The sequence below is a fragment of the Colius striatus genome, chromosome 3 (assembly GCF_028858725.1).
Source record: "Colius striatus isolate bColStr4 chromosome 3, bColStr4.1.hap1, whole genome shotgun sequence".
NCBI lineage: Eukaryota > Metazoa > Chordata > Aves > Coliiformes > Coliidae > Colius > Colius striatus.
In genome coordinates this window covers 7,809,267-7,824,009 of record NC_084761.1, presented here as the reverse complement: position 1 = coordinate 7,824,009, position 14,743 = coordinate 7,809,267, and positions in this window count along the sequence as shown.

Here is a 14,743-nt window from a genome sequence, read left to right as displayed (position 1 = left end):
ATGAGGTTGACTGACTCAGACTGTCAAGCTAATAATAAATGAGACTTGGTGAACCCCAGGTGAACTAATGATACTGTCTGTCAGGACATATTAATGATTTAAGAATATGATATTTTGTTAACAGAATCAGTTAGTACTTTCAAATATACGTGTCATCTTTTGTGCTTCATAGCACATAGAGATCTCGATTCTGCTGCCAGTTTCCTGCCATCCTCAACACAAAATATTTTACATTTAATATCTTGTAATTCTGGGGACAGATAATACATATCTGTGGATAGAAATACAGTTACCTGCTTGAAGTTAGTATGAGAAGCCTGTGGAAGAGCGACAAAGACTTTTTTGCCAAATTCTGCTCATATATCTTGAAAACAACACTGTGCTCTTCTAGCTGGAACTGTAGTATATATGAAAATAAACATATTTATCATGAGAACATAATTTTCTCCTTGGGAAGAGTCATTGGAGCTTGAGTCACTTCTTGAAAAGTGATTAAATAAGAAAGTAAAGAATTTATCTTCTTCAGTTTCTGTAGGTTAGGATGTTTCAGTCAGCACCCCGCATCACATGCAATACAAATTTGTTTATTTAGTCATTTCAGTAGTTTCTTAGCATTACATGTTGAAAGAGTCACTTTAATATATGAAATACAGAATATGTTTGAAAGTGTCAGCTTTGTATGTCACACATTGTAAAGAATATTTAACACTTGTTCTACACAGTGGTGACACTCTATATTTCATTCACTTCCTAGTCTGCACTAACGGTGCTTTCATGGTCCAGTTACAGATAAGTTAGATTGTTGATAAAATTGGTTTGTAAAACAGATTTTTTTTTTCTTATTGAAAAATAATCAGAGCCTGCTTCTAATTAATGAGTAAGTTTTTGATTGAAAATGGCATGAATTTCTACTAGAAAACAGCACTGACATGTTTAGAGAGGAATGACTTTTCTGGATTTACAAATTGTTGCAAATATCTCAACAGTAAAAACCTATGTATTTTTTGCATTAAAACAAATCTATTGCACAAATATATTGCATTCCCATGTAGGAATAATCAGTTTCTTTACCAGGATTTCAGAAATTACGTCCCTGCCATTACAGAAGTGAAACTAGGGGAGTGGTTTCTTTGAGTGATGCATTAATCATTTAAGACACTTAAAATTCTATAAATGCAAATGTGATTGAAAATCTAATTCTGAGAGGCTGCACTTTCTTTCCTCCTTAACACTGAGATAAATAGCTAAGTATTTAGTATGTGGGACCAAACCTGTTGGCAACTGAAGAAGATGGATTTCCCTTTGATTGGGAAGGGATGGGGGGAATATTTTTGTTGTTCCTGTTAAACTGTAGGAAATATAGTATTAATTCTGAAGCATATATATGTACAGTATTCACATAACTATTAATAAACTGTTTGTAATATTATTTTAACTTGTTACACTAATGTTTACATTGTAGAATTTTTAACCTAATGTGTATATATATACATATATATATATATAATTTTCTAAATACTTTCTTGTATTCTTTTTTTAATATCCTGTGGTAATTTTGTTGTAATTTGGTTGAAATATGCTACTTTACCAAGAGGAAAATAAAGAATAACACCTTTTCTTGTTTGAAATAGAGCCTACTTACACCTTATTTGCTCTTTTCAGCTGTTTTGTAATTACTTCTGGGATTTATGTTCATTACTTTCAATGTGTTTCTAGAATGATGTATGTGGGTATCAGACTTTAATTTGTTAAAGTCTTGTTATTTCAACATATAAGAAGTGGTGTTTATTGAAAGAAACCTTAAACATTTTGATTTATAATAATATATTAGATAAATCACTCACATAAACAAGGAGAGCAATGCCATGCAAGTTTACTCTTTGCATTTTGCTTTTAAAAATATATCTGAAGTTACATGGGGTCCACTGGGAATTCCATGGCATACATATAATTTCAATATAACTGGTGTTTTGATACAGAGCAGGAGACTGAGGTATGTACTGCTTTCATGTCTGTGATGCAGATCTGCTCTGGAAATTTCCCTCTCCCTCAGATTTTATTGCCTGTTTTAGAAAGTGATAATTCCAAAGCTGTTGTAAAGGCTCCCTGAAGGTCTGTAATATGTGTGCAAGCTGATAACCCCTTGAAGAGTGGTGACTTTATGACCACTGGGTTCCCTAGGTAAAACTTATGAGGGTAACTTTTCCCTTACTTTCTATTCATTGCTGGAACAAAGCAGGGCAGGGGGTGCCTCATCTCTGTGTACAATGAATCACATTCAGTGCTGCAAGCCAGAATCTTATAGGAAAAGATACTAAAAGAATCCCTTGAGTGGTGAGGTTTTTTTGTGAGGATTGATTGAACATATTTTATTTTGTGGTGTCTGGCTTTCTTACATCCAGAGTCCACATAGGTATGTTTGGTTTCCTTTTATTGGGGTATGACATGTTCAGATATGCACTGACACTTTCATCTCTGGTTCATAGCTGAGTGCTTCCACATCATGTGAAAACAAATTGCTAGATTTGGATGCTTCATTGAAAAGGATGGTTTTAAATTGAATGTGTGTTATGTATTTAATAAATATCCACAAAAGAGACAAACGTGTAATGTAACAACAAAACAATAGTGTTAGTGGATTCCTTGTACTTACAGAATAGTCAGCTGATTAATTCAATTAAAAATTTTCAATCCACTCCCATTATACAGAGATCTAATTTGTACAGAAAGACACTGTAAAAGACACTGTGATGTTTAGACATCTGAATCTATTAGAACCTGTGGTAGGTTAGGTACATCTACAGGAGTGAGATGACAGAACTTTTCATTTGTCTTGGCAATCTATCTCATTTTGTTGCTTCTGAGCAAATGTGGGTATTTAAGATCTTAAACAAAATTGTGCTTACAAAGTTTTAATTAATGGTTTCAAGCCCTATTTTCGTCCATTTCTGCCTGCTTGAGGTACCAGACCATTAATAGCTCCAGGTTATTGATGAGGGCTTGTCTTCAGACTGTGTGAAGTCAAAGTTACGTCATTGTACCAGAATAACAGAGTTTCAGCACTGCAGCACAAGTATCTGTTTTGAATGGGCATTTCTTGGCCACTTGAGCTTTATTTCTGGCTCTACCAGCGTGTCTGAGCCTTTGAACTGTTGTGGGAAGAGTAAAAACTGAAAGACAACTGAACTGAAAAACCTAGGCCAGAGTAGACTGGAAAGAAAAGAGTTTTTGCAATAACCTTTCTGTGCATGTGGTGAAACCAGCAGCTGCCTGTATCCCACTGCCTTGTCCAAATGCTGAGATGCTGCTTCTTAATTACCACTTCCAAAATCTCCTGAAGAACAAGATCATTCAAACGGACTGATGATTTTTCTATGAATCCAGGAAAAAGGCAGGTTGCTTTTGGAGAGTTGTATTTGTTTGGCATTTCTACATGGGCCTACAGGGTTTAAAGTTTTTTCCCTTTTCATGAAAAGACCTACCTTTTTCTTTTCCCCAGAAATTTTAAGGAGATAAGGAGAATTCTTTGTACAAACAATCTGTTGGAAGAAAGAGAAAAGATATTTTTAAGATAGTTTAGAATAAGATTTTTGCTACTGCACTCATAGAATCATAGAATGGTAGAAGTTGGAAGGGACCTTCAGAGATCATCTAGTCCAACCCCCCTGCAGAAGCAGGGTCATCTAGATCAGGTCACACAGGAACATGTCCAGATGGGTCTTGAAGACCTCCAAGGAAGGAGACTCCACAACCCCTCTGGGCAGCCTGTGCCAGGGCTCCCTCACCTCAACAGGGAAATAGTTTTTTCTTATATTTAAGTGGAACTTTTTGTGTTCCAGCTTCATCCCATTACCCCTTGTCCTGTTGCTAGCTACTATAGAAAAAAGGGATGTCCCAACCTCCTGACACCCACCCTTTAGATATTTATAAATGTTAATAAGATCTCCTCTCAATCTCCTCTTCTCCAGACTAAACAGCCCCAGTTCCCACAGCCTTTCCTCATATGAAAGATGTTCCAGTACCCTGATCATCTTAGTGGCCCTGCACTGGACTCTCTCCAGCACTTCCCTGTCCCTCTTGAGCTGAGGAGCCCAGAACAGGACACAAGACTCCAGATGAGGCCTCAGTAGGGCAGAGAGAGTAGAGAGGGAGAAGAACCTCCCTTGACCTGCTGGCCACACTCTTCTTGATGCATCCCAGGATGCCATTGGCCTTCTTGGCCATGAGGGCACATTGCTGGCTCATATTTAGCTTATTATCAATCAGGACTCCCAGGTCTCTCTCTGCAGAGCTGCTCTTCAGCAGTTCGACCCCCAGCCTGTCCTGGTGCCTGGGCTGTTCCTTCCTAGATGCAGGACTCTGCACTTGTCCTTGTTGAACCTCATGAGGTTCCTCTCTGCCCAACTCTCAAGCTGGTTGTGATCCCGCTGAATGGCAGCACAGCCTCTGGGGAATCAGCCAGTCCTCCCAGTTTGGTGTCATCAGCAAACTTGCTGAGGGTCCCTCTGTCCCCTCATCCAAGTTGTTGATGAAAACTTTGAACAAGACCGGCCCCAGAACCGATCCCTGTGGAACTCCACTGGCCACAGGCCTCCAACTCGACTCTGTGCCATTGATCACCACCCTCTGGTAGAGGTCACTCGAGACTTTCCAAATGACCTTTTAAGTATTATAAAGTGAACTTCCTATATTCTCAAAATTCAATAATAAGTTGATAATATAAGGTTTGATAATAAGTTTGATAATATAAGGCAGACTTGATTTAGTTCTGGGTAATCATCATGCAAACTGTGGAGTGTGTGTGTTTGTCATGCTTATTTTCTGAATTTTACTTGACTTTGTTTGATCTTCATTTTAGCAGCAGGCTTTTATTTTATATGGTTTCTAGGTCTCGTGACAATCACTTTCTTTTGACTTCCAATTCAACAATATCCATGTAGTTTTCAACATGTTAAAATTTCCCAGCATTTGAAGCTGTTCAGCAAGTGCAATTCCAAGTGCATGCACCTCACCCACAACACTGCAGTTGTCATCGCTAAATAAGTATGTATTTATTTTTTAAGAGGAGCTTACATGCAGTTTGTAATTGTGTCTTTCATTTAGGCCATCCATTAATTGCACTGTAAGATGTCCTTCCTATGGAGCTTTCTTCTGGGCAGACTGTTCTGCAGTCCTTCTTACAGAACAGAGTGAGCCTCAGCACTTCTTGGTTTTGTTCCAAGTGGCAGGCTTGCTGCCATTTGTGCTTGTTCATGGTATGTGAAGCTTTAGACACTCTTTTTTGTGCACTTGGGCTTTTGCTCTTTACACCTTCTTGTGTTGAGCTTGTGATATTTTTGGAGTCTCTGCTGGATCACAAAGACCCACTGTCTCCCAGTTTTCTAGAATTCATGTCTGTCAAATTCATCCTTACTTAGTGCTTCAGCCCCGGCTTGAACTAGTTCATTTTCCCATTAACAATGTTTTCATAATTAATTTTGCTCCTGATGCTACGTGTTGTCCAGAAGCAGCTGATGGACATCAGCTGTACATCAAAGGTTCGTTTTCCCTGGTGTCTGAGTTCTGAGTCATCAACTTTGCATGACATAAGCCTCTTTAAAACAATTCCAACAAGTGTCTGCCAGAGCTGTCAAAGACAAGGCCTTTCTTTGGGAATTACCGTTATTGTAAAGTAGATTTCACGTTCATATTACATAGCTAAGCCCTGTGAGAAATATTTACAGGTTAAGCTTATGTAGCAAGAAAAGAGTTAATCAGGATAATATTAATTTTAAATATCTTATTTTTATCATTTTCTTCCTTTTTTTCCCACTTGGTTCCCTATTTTTTTCAAGCACTGTTTCATCTGTGAGTTAAGTCATTTGCACATGTGTCAAGTTCAATGACAGCTTCCACTCTGTTTCTAGTAGGAAACTAAATTGTGATTATTAACATTCCCAATTTTTATATGTTACAAGAAAATTAATTTTCAAGAGTAGAGATCCCCAGGTGCCTTCCAAAGTGGGACTGTAGGCTTATGTAGAAGTAGGAAATGAAATATCATTTAAGATAGTTAAGTCACTTTCCAGCTACAAGTCAAAGCAGGTAACACCTCAGACATTTGTAGTCAGACATTTGTGTCTTGTCTCCATTGATGTACACAAGGAAGTCTATTTCTCGTGTGTTAAGACTAAATAAAAAAATCAATATGTCACGTATTCTGTGCTATTTAAGCTGTTGAATGAAAGATCTTTTCAGATCTGAGATTTAGGTACACATTAATACTTTGTAGCATACTATTTAGCTGTTCACTCAGATTTATCTTGAAGCAGCTAAAATTCTCAGTAGGCTTTTGTTTAATACACTGATGGAACACACAGTTCTTTGTTCATCAGAGGTGATACGTATAGCTTCAAGCAGTTAATAAGATGAGAGGCATTTTGCAGTGATACTTTAATTTCAAACAATGTTTTAGATATAATTGGCATTTTTGGAAACCATCTGGTTGGTATTTTTTAAGGGTGAAAAAAAAGTGTGAATTGGCAAACAAGATACATCAGTAACTCTGAGTAGTTCTACGGTATCATAAAATAGAGAGTAATTGGGTACTAGAAAGAAAAGAAAACAAAAGAAAGCACACATTCTGATGCATCAAGTAGCAACAGAAAAAGGAGTGAGGAATTCACTGCAGGAATACATTAAAAAGAAATAAATTAAATATTGTACTATGTCAAACTGCCACCATATGTTTCATGATGAGATACAACAAAGTAGATGATGTATCTGTTAGGGATTCTGTCAAGCCATAGGACCCTTTGGATATGTCAATAATTAACAAATAACATCTGTTGTCAACTGCTGTACTTAATCAGCATGGGGAAGGTTCTCCTCCCTGCATGACAGGGTAGACTATGATATTGTGCTTTCCCTCAGTGACTGAAAATTTCTTTGACCACATTGCTTTATGCAGAACTCCTGCAGAGATGTAATTAATGGGAAATCTGGACGTGCAGAAACAGCAAAACACAGCTAGATTGGCAGTACAGTGCTGACTGAGAGTTTTGACTTACTTTTGACTATTTTTCAGTTAGATATGCCGTTCCCAACTGTGTTAGTGCCCTACTGTGTATACAGATTGCACTTTCAGAGTGGATGAACAGCCTTTTCAGATATGCAGGGAGACTAAAGATAGCCCATTACCTAAGTTGAAAATTCAGAACAGGTATGTGCTTGTTTTGTAGACAACAGGAATGCAAAAACGTGTCAAGTCAGAACTTGTCGATTCCTTGGGTACAGAAAAACTCAAACACAATGCACCTTGAGAAGTGCTACCAATATAAGGGCAATTTAAGATCCCGAAGTTCTTAACAGAATCAAGTCTCAAAGTTTCTCTCAGTTGCAGTAGTAGTAATGGCAGTCTGCAGGAGCTGATCTACTTGTCTTCCTCATTTATGAATCCACCCTGTCCTGGGAACATCACAAGATTCCTGCAGACTGGAGGAATATTGGTGGCATTGGAGTAGCTCTGTGACATTTAAGAGCAGCTGGTACAGACAAATGGGGATTGGTAAGTCAAAGATCTGACCTTTCATTCATATCCACATGTTCAAGAATCATTTTTAATAGAAATCATAAATGTTGTGCCAGAACAATTTGAAGTAATGAGATTTTCCTTTAATCTTCATTAGGATTCATTACACATAATATATGATTCATTACCTAGATAATGCATAATCTAATTAGTTAAGATAATGCTCAAAACTCTCAAGTAGGAGGTGCTTAATTTGGTAAATAACTTTCATAAATTTAAGTAACTCTGTTTAATCACAATGTGTTGCTGCTGCAGGTGTCACTGTGCTGATGTAATGTGAGTTTTAAGCATCCTCTCTGGTCCTACCAGGCTGGTCTTGGTTGTGATGAATAATTCACTCTCCAAGACTATCACTTCTATTTCCTCTCTCAATAATTGTGATAACAAAGCACCAACTTTAAACATTAACTGTTTTAACTACGACACCTTACCATCAATTCTGTAATACCAAGACATCTTGCTTCTCTATGCCATTCAATTGACTTAGGAAGTGCACAGTCAAACTCCTTCACTTTGTTCTTGACCCATGACTGAGAGTAAGTTGAGGCTGAGAATCACTTCAGGTTTGTCTTTGTACATAGACTGTTCTGATGTCCTAAAGAACAGAGAGCCCTTCATGAGTGTCATATAAATACATTGTAAATGTCACTCTCTCTTGTTGCTTGTTAGCTCATGAGGGAGTCACATCTAGACTTCTGCTGCCTTGGCTGTAAGGAGAGTGCTGAAGAGCTGAAACCGTCACTGAAGCCCACAGAGATGTGTTTTTGGTGTCCAAAAAAGGAGGCATATAAAATATGTCTGACCTGACGATGTAATTCTATTTAAGAAACAGAAAATGTGGTGGATAATATATGCAGACACCCCTGTCATGAAGCCTCATGTGGTTTCACACCCAATTATGTGTGACCACCTTTGGTTACCATAGCAATTCTCTCTCAATTAGAAGCTCACCCTCTGCTCCTGGCCTGTTTGTGCTGAAGCATGAAATTCTGTACACACTTAGGCACTTCATTTGTTTGTTTATAAGTTGCCTGTAGCTTACTGTGTTAAATGACTTCTTTATGCAGTAGTATTCTGTTTCTTTGGCTCAAACATTGATTGGACATGTAAAATTCTTCAGTGTGTTGTTGACCCACTTTCAGTCTGTGTATAATGAGCAGGCAACAACAGGAGAGAGGCAGTGGTGCTGGAGGTGTTAATATGTGTAATGATATGATTAGTAGGGTGGAGGTAGCTCTGTTCCTGCTATTCTGAGGTCCTCACAGAAGAAGGACTCTGTGAAACCTGCAGCCTGCATTCAGGCTCAAGTTGTTTTTATAACAATTTCAAAAGAAAAGAGTCTGTAAAAGTATTTGATAAAGTATGAAGTTGGCTATATTTGTGCCCAACATAGGGTGGGCAAAAAACACCACAGCATGTTTTGGTGACAAATAGAAGGTACCTATTCCTAAACTTACTAAATAAGATGAGAGGAATGAGAACAAATTAGCTGCAGTGTTGAAGACAATTCTAAAAGCTAGGCATAAGATCAGTGCTTGGGGCACAAGCTCCAAAGAAAAGATTGTGATGCTGAGTTCTCCCTCCTGTAATTCTGGGAAGAACAAAGACTTGTAGTTCTTAGAGTCCAGTCAAAGACTGTGCAATCTCAAATCTCTGTGGTTTCTGATATGTGTAGTACCTCAAAGAACAAACATTTCTTTCTAAGATAAAACAAATCCCTCACCCCCAAAAATGCTACATCACAGACAGTGTCTTTTGAGGTACAGAAGTGTACTCAGATAGTAGTACACTGATAAAGCCAATATAAGAATTTGCTTAGCAGAATAGAGTACAAAAGTATAGAAAAACCAGAATGAATTAATGCATTACAAGGTCTAGAGATAGTGGTTTTCAACTTTTGACTCACTTCTAGCAATTATAACATTCAAGGAGTCCCGTACTTTAGTCTTTAATCTGAATTTCTTATGCTATAAGAGGTTCAGAATCCCAGTTTCAAAAGTTGTTTGACACAAAGGATGAGAGGATTGAGAGAGAGAGAACAGGAAATACTCAGTTTAAAACAAAAGATTGCCCCATCTGCTTGCTTTCACAAAGATCACTTTTTGTATGCCGTGACACAGGTTGGGGAATAAACTGTTGGAGAGCAGAATAGGGGAAAGGGACCTGGGGGTCCTAGGGGACAGCAGGATCACAACCCAGCAATATGCCCTCGTGGCCAAGAAGGCCAATGGCATGCTGGGATGTATTAGAAGAGCTGTGGTCAGTCAGTGGAGAGAGGTTCTCCTCCCTCTCTACTCTGCCCTTGTGAGACCGCATCTGGAATATTGTGTCCAGTTCTGGGTCCCTCATTTCAAGAAGGACAGGGAGCTGCTGGAGAGAGTTCAGTGCAGGGCCACAGAGATGATTAAAAGAGTGAAGCATCTTCCTTCTGGTGAAAGGCTGAGGGAACTGGGGCTCTTTAGCTTGGAGGCGTCTGAGGAGTGACCCCATTAATGTTTACAAATACATAAAGGGTGGGAGTCAGGAGGATGGAGCCAGGCTGTTCTCAGTGATTGCCAGTGATAGGACAAGGGTCACCAGGTACAAGCTGGAGCATTAGAGTTTCCAAAGAAACATAAAGAAAACTTCTTCCCTGTTCAGGTGAGGGAGCACTGGAAGGGGCTGCCCAGATGGGTTGCAGAGTCTCCTTCTCTGGGAACATTCAAACCCCACCTGGATGAGTTCCTGTGTGACCTACTCTAGGTGGTCTTGCTCTGGCAGGGGGTTTGGACTGGATGATCTTTTGAAGTCCCTTCCAGCCCTTAAGATTCTGTGATTCTGTGGTTGAATTTTCACTTACTGTATGCTATGAAACTCGTATAAATGCTAGTATCATATCTTCCTATATATATCGCGCTGGATAGCAGAAGCAAGAATAATCTTACCTTTTGCTGTATACTATATTGCACTGTGACTCCAGATTCTTGTTTAATATGCATTGTTGGGTTCTGCTTGCAAATGCCACTGTTACATATGAGCAGGAGCAGAGACACAGAAATCCAAGCCAATTTCAGCTTTGTGGTCACTTTATGGAGGTGATGGCAGCTAGCTGATAGCTGAGCTCTCTCAGCATTTTTATTATTTAATGCTTCTCCCAGCTTAGGCTTAAATCTGATACTAAACCTCAAATACTGGATTTAGAATTGCATTGTTCTAAGCTGTAGTTGTTACTTTTTTGGTACATGCTTGGCATAGACAGAAAAGGTGTGTTTAATTTAATCTGTCTGAAAACATTCCTTAAGTAATAAATAGTTCTTAAGGAGCATAAGTAAATTGGGCAATAGGTATGTATCTTTAATTACACTTTTAGTCCTAACAATTGTTCTCTCTGTACAGCATTATTTCCATAAGAAAACCGGCCTATTTAAAAATCTAATGTTGCAGTGCAATTGATTAAGGTGGAAAGAGATTATCCAGCAGTCTAAAGCTTAACTGAGCACTAAGGAGAGCAGTCAGCATGTATAGATGTAAGTTTGCCAACATTCCCAGTATAAAACAAATGACTCGTTATATGGTATCTCTGTTGTGCCTGGATTCTGATTTTCTGTGAGTCATCTCTTGATTTACTGAAATAGAATAAAATGAGTAAGAAAGTCAAATTACAGGGAAAAAAAAGTCTGCAAGCTGCGTAACATCCAATGCTGTTATGGAAAAGAGTGATTATTCAGCTTCTCTGTGCTCTTTATTGGCTCTGAATTTTGCGTCAGATCTCTCCTGCCATTGGATTTCTCCTACAGTGAGGAGTTTTATGAAAACCTCATGAATAACTGAGGTTGGTCTTCAGTCCTGCATATACCATACCAGTCCTCCTCCTTTCTGATAACCCTTCTCTACTGAATTTATATTCATCTGTTGCTGCAAAATTGTATCCCTTGTAACACTGTAAGGCATATAGCATGTCTATAAAGTTAAGAGGATAAAGCAGTTTTCTATTACCACCACATTAAGTTGGGATTGGATTTTGCATTATGAATAATCATCTTATTGTGCATCTCGCTAAACAGGAATGCAATGTTCCATTTAGATGTAACTGAGCTGGAATGTGAGTTTTAAGCATCTGAATAAGTGAAAAGAAAGGTGGAAGAGGAGGAGAGAGCATGTCTAATGTTTTTAGCTTTTTAAGTTGTCTTCAATGTATAGCATCCTACAATTGTCACACAGATGTTTTTTTCACTCAGAGAGGTAAAAAAAATGTGTTACATTTGACTGTAGCTGTCATCAGGGACAGTTTGAAAAGTCCTTAATTGCGACATTTGGAAAAAGAAATAGCAACAGTGTCCCACAGAGAAGTGTCAGACATCAGAATCCTCTGGCTGTGCAAGGGCCGGCCACATACAGATGCAGTCTTAAAGCAGCATAAAGCCATGCTACAGAGATATATTCTTAAGGCTGAAGCTTTTCCTGAAGACTCATTCGTTTTAAATTATTTAGAGTATAAGGATCATGAATAAAATATCAAATGTTATCTGCTCAAGATTAGAGCTAATGCAGGAATGGTACTGCTAAGATGGTAATTTTATAGTATTTAGTTCAAGTTTCAATGTGAAAAGTAATTTTTTAAAATAACGGTTAATAATTTATCTTTGGTTTGTAAAATCTTGGTCAATTTGTGTTTCAACTGTTCATTCTTACATAACAGTTCCCCATGGTCCATGAAAATCAGGTTCAGTCTGAGGTTAAACTGTACCTTGCCAAAGCAGGGATGTGACCCAGTATGAACGGCTCGTATGACTCCATTTGTTTTCCTGCTTTGTAAATCTTTTGACTCTGTGCACATGCAGGTGTAGGAGGGAGAGAGCAGATGTGAGGGAAAGGTCAGGGATGCTGTGAAGTCTGTGAGGCTTTCCTTTTACTTCTGTGAGATTTAGATGCGTCCTTCGTGCAGATTCATAAAAAACATTCCTCGGGGAACACGGGTGTTGTTTATTTTAAGCAAAGTATAGACTAGATAATAAAGGGAAAGTACAAATCAGGTTTGTATGACTGCACGTGTGTATACATGTCTGTGTGTGTAGGTGTCCTTACCACCAGTGTAGAATCATACATGTAAGAATAGAGTTTATAAATCACATATTCTAGATGAAAGAAAAGAAATATTGATTGGTTTTATATTTGAGGAGTTAGGACATGAGTTGTCCCAGGTTACAAGGACAGTCAGTGATATAATCGAGTGTCCCTATGTGGTCCAGTATAATACCAGGCAAGAGGTCTGAATTTGATCCCTAAAGCAGTATAACTCAGGGACATCCTGTCACAGCTCTTTTGCTTCCAGTGATAAGGATAACTAGAACACTTTCCTTCAGAATCAAATGTGCCATCAATTCCCTCATGTAGAAATGGAAGACACAAATTCTATAGACTCCTTCATTCTTCTCTTCCTCCTGCAGAAAGGAGTTAGAAGCTCCTTGAGGCTATGTGTATGTATGCATAGTATCTCTCACTCTATAGTGTCTTTACTTGTCTTTGCTAAAATATTTGGGCGTTCAACTGTTTTACAGTTTCCTGTAAATATCTATGATGGAAATGGATAGGCAGCTCTTTTGAAAGGAATTTTTTCATACTTACTTGTGTTTTGTTTTAAAAATTCGGGACTCTTCAACTTTCTAATGATTATTGCAATGACTCTCACGTTTGCCTCCATCATTAGATCTTACTCACAAAGCATCATCTATATGAGTCATTTGTTTGAATACAAAGTTTTTCTGTGACTGAAAGGTTTCATACTGTGGAAGAGCATCTCTTCCAACACGGTCTAATATGACCATTAAGATCTCAGCTGGTAATAACATCATCTCCTGAGAAATTTTGGCTTCTGTTATTTATTCAGAGTTGCACTTTTTCATTTACTTTGATGATGATAATGGTTTTAGCCTTTATGGTCTTCGAGTTGCACTGGAAGATGCAGTTTTAGTAAATCTAAATTACAAAGTTTTGTCATGCAGAGGACAGAGGAAAACCTGCTTTTTTTGTGGCTTTTGCCTAACATCTGTTGTTAGTTTTTAGTAAAGTAAATGGTGTTGAGTTTGACATTATAACAAATAGTAATCCTTTGAAGAGTCCAAGTTATTATGTTCTGTTAGCTACAAGGGATAAACAGTGATTATTTTCCCATTAAAGGTGGGTTAACTGAGGCTGTAATAGAGTACATGGTATTTTAAGACCAATGCCACCATAGATTAACTGTACCATTTATCGAAAGACATTAAGAAGGATTCACAGTATTTGGTTTTGCCAGATGTGTCACATCCTGATGACAAGTGCACAGGAAACACTATCCGTGGTCTGAGCTGACAGCTCCTCTCTATAGGCTACCTCAAAGGCAAAAAAAGCCAGAATAGCTTTGTGTAAGGCATAGCCCAAGGTGACTGGCTGCTGTGACTCTTGCTCTGAGTTCTCTGCATCTCCTGTTTGTCATCTTCCTTTGCCTGTAGTTCAGAGCTTTACAAGGACCTTCAGTTAAAGAAAAAAGAATAAAGAGAAACAAAAAAAGCCATCCAATTTATCACCTTTATTCTGGTGTAAAATTTTTTCCAAGAGTCAAAATTCATTTTCATGTTTCCATTTGTGTTTTAGACTTGTTTCTCTCTGTCTGGCAAACACAGGTGCTTGTGGATTGGTTTGGAACTGGATATTGTCTCTTGATTTTCTCTCCCTGGTGTCTAGTTTGTGTTTGCCTTACTCGTATTTTCCTGTTTCAGACTTGCATCACACAGCTTAAAAGGCAATTTATCTGGCCCTCTCACTGGCTGAGCAGCACTGGATACTTGCTGTCTAGCAGTTGGCAAGTCATCTCAAGGATACCTGTTCTGGAAGGAAACAGAAAAGGTTGTTATCATTGTGTCCTTTGAAAGGAAGGCTGGTATCAGAGTAATGTTTGTATGGTGCTATCTTTTTGTGCTGGTGCAAGAAATCTAAAATGTGCTTATACATGTACAGAGAGTAGGAGAGATGCTGCCATGGACTACAGCTGGACATAGGCAGTTGGGGAGGCATTCTTGTGGAGGGAAGAGGGAAAGGACATTGGATGGGTGAGTCATGGAACAGAAGACATATAGCCCAAAGTTAATAAAATAAGGTAATTCAAACCCCATCTCTTCAAAAATATGTTTATTATGAACCTATATGCCAGTTTTC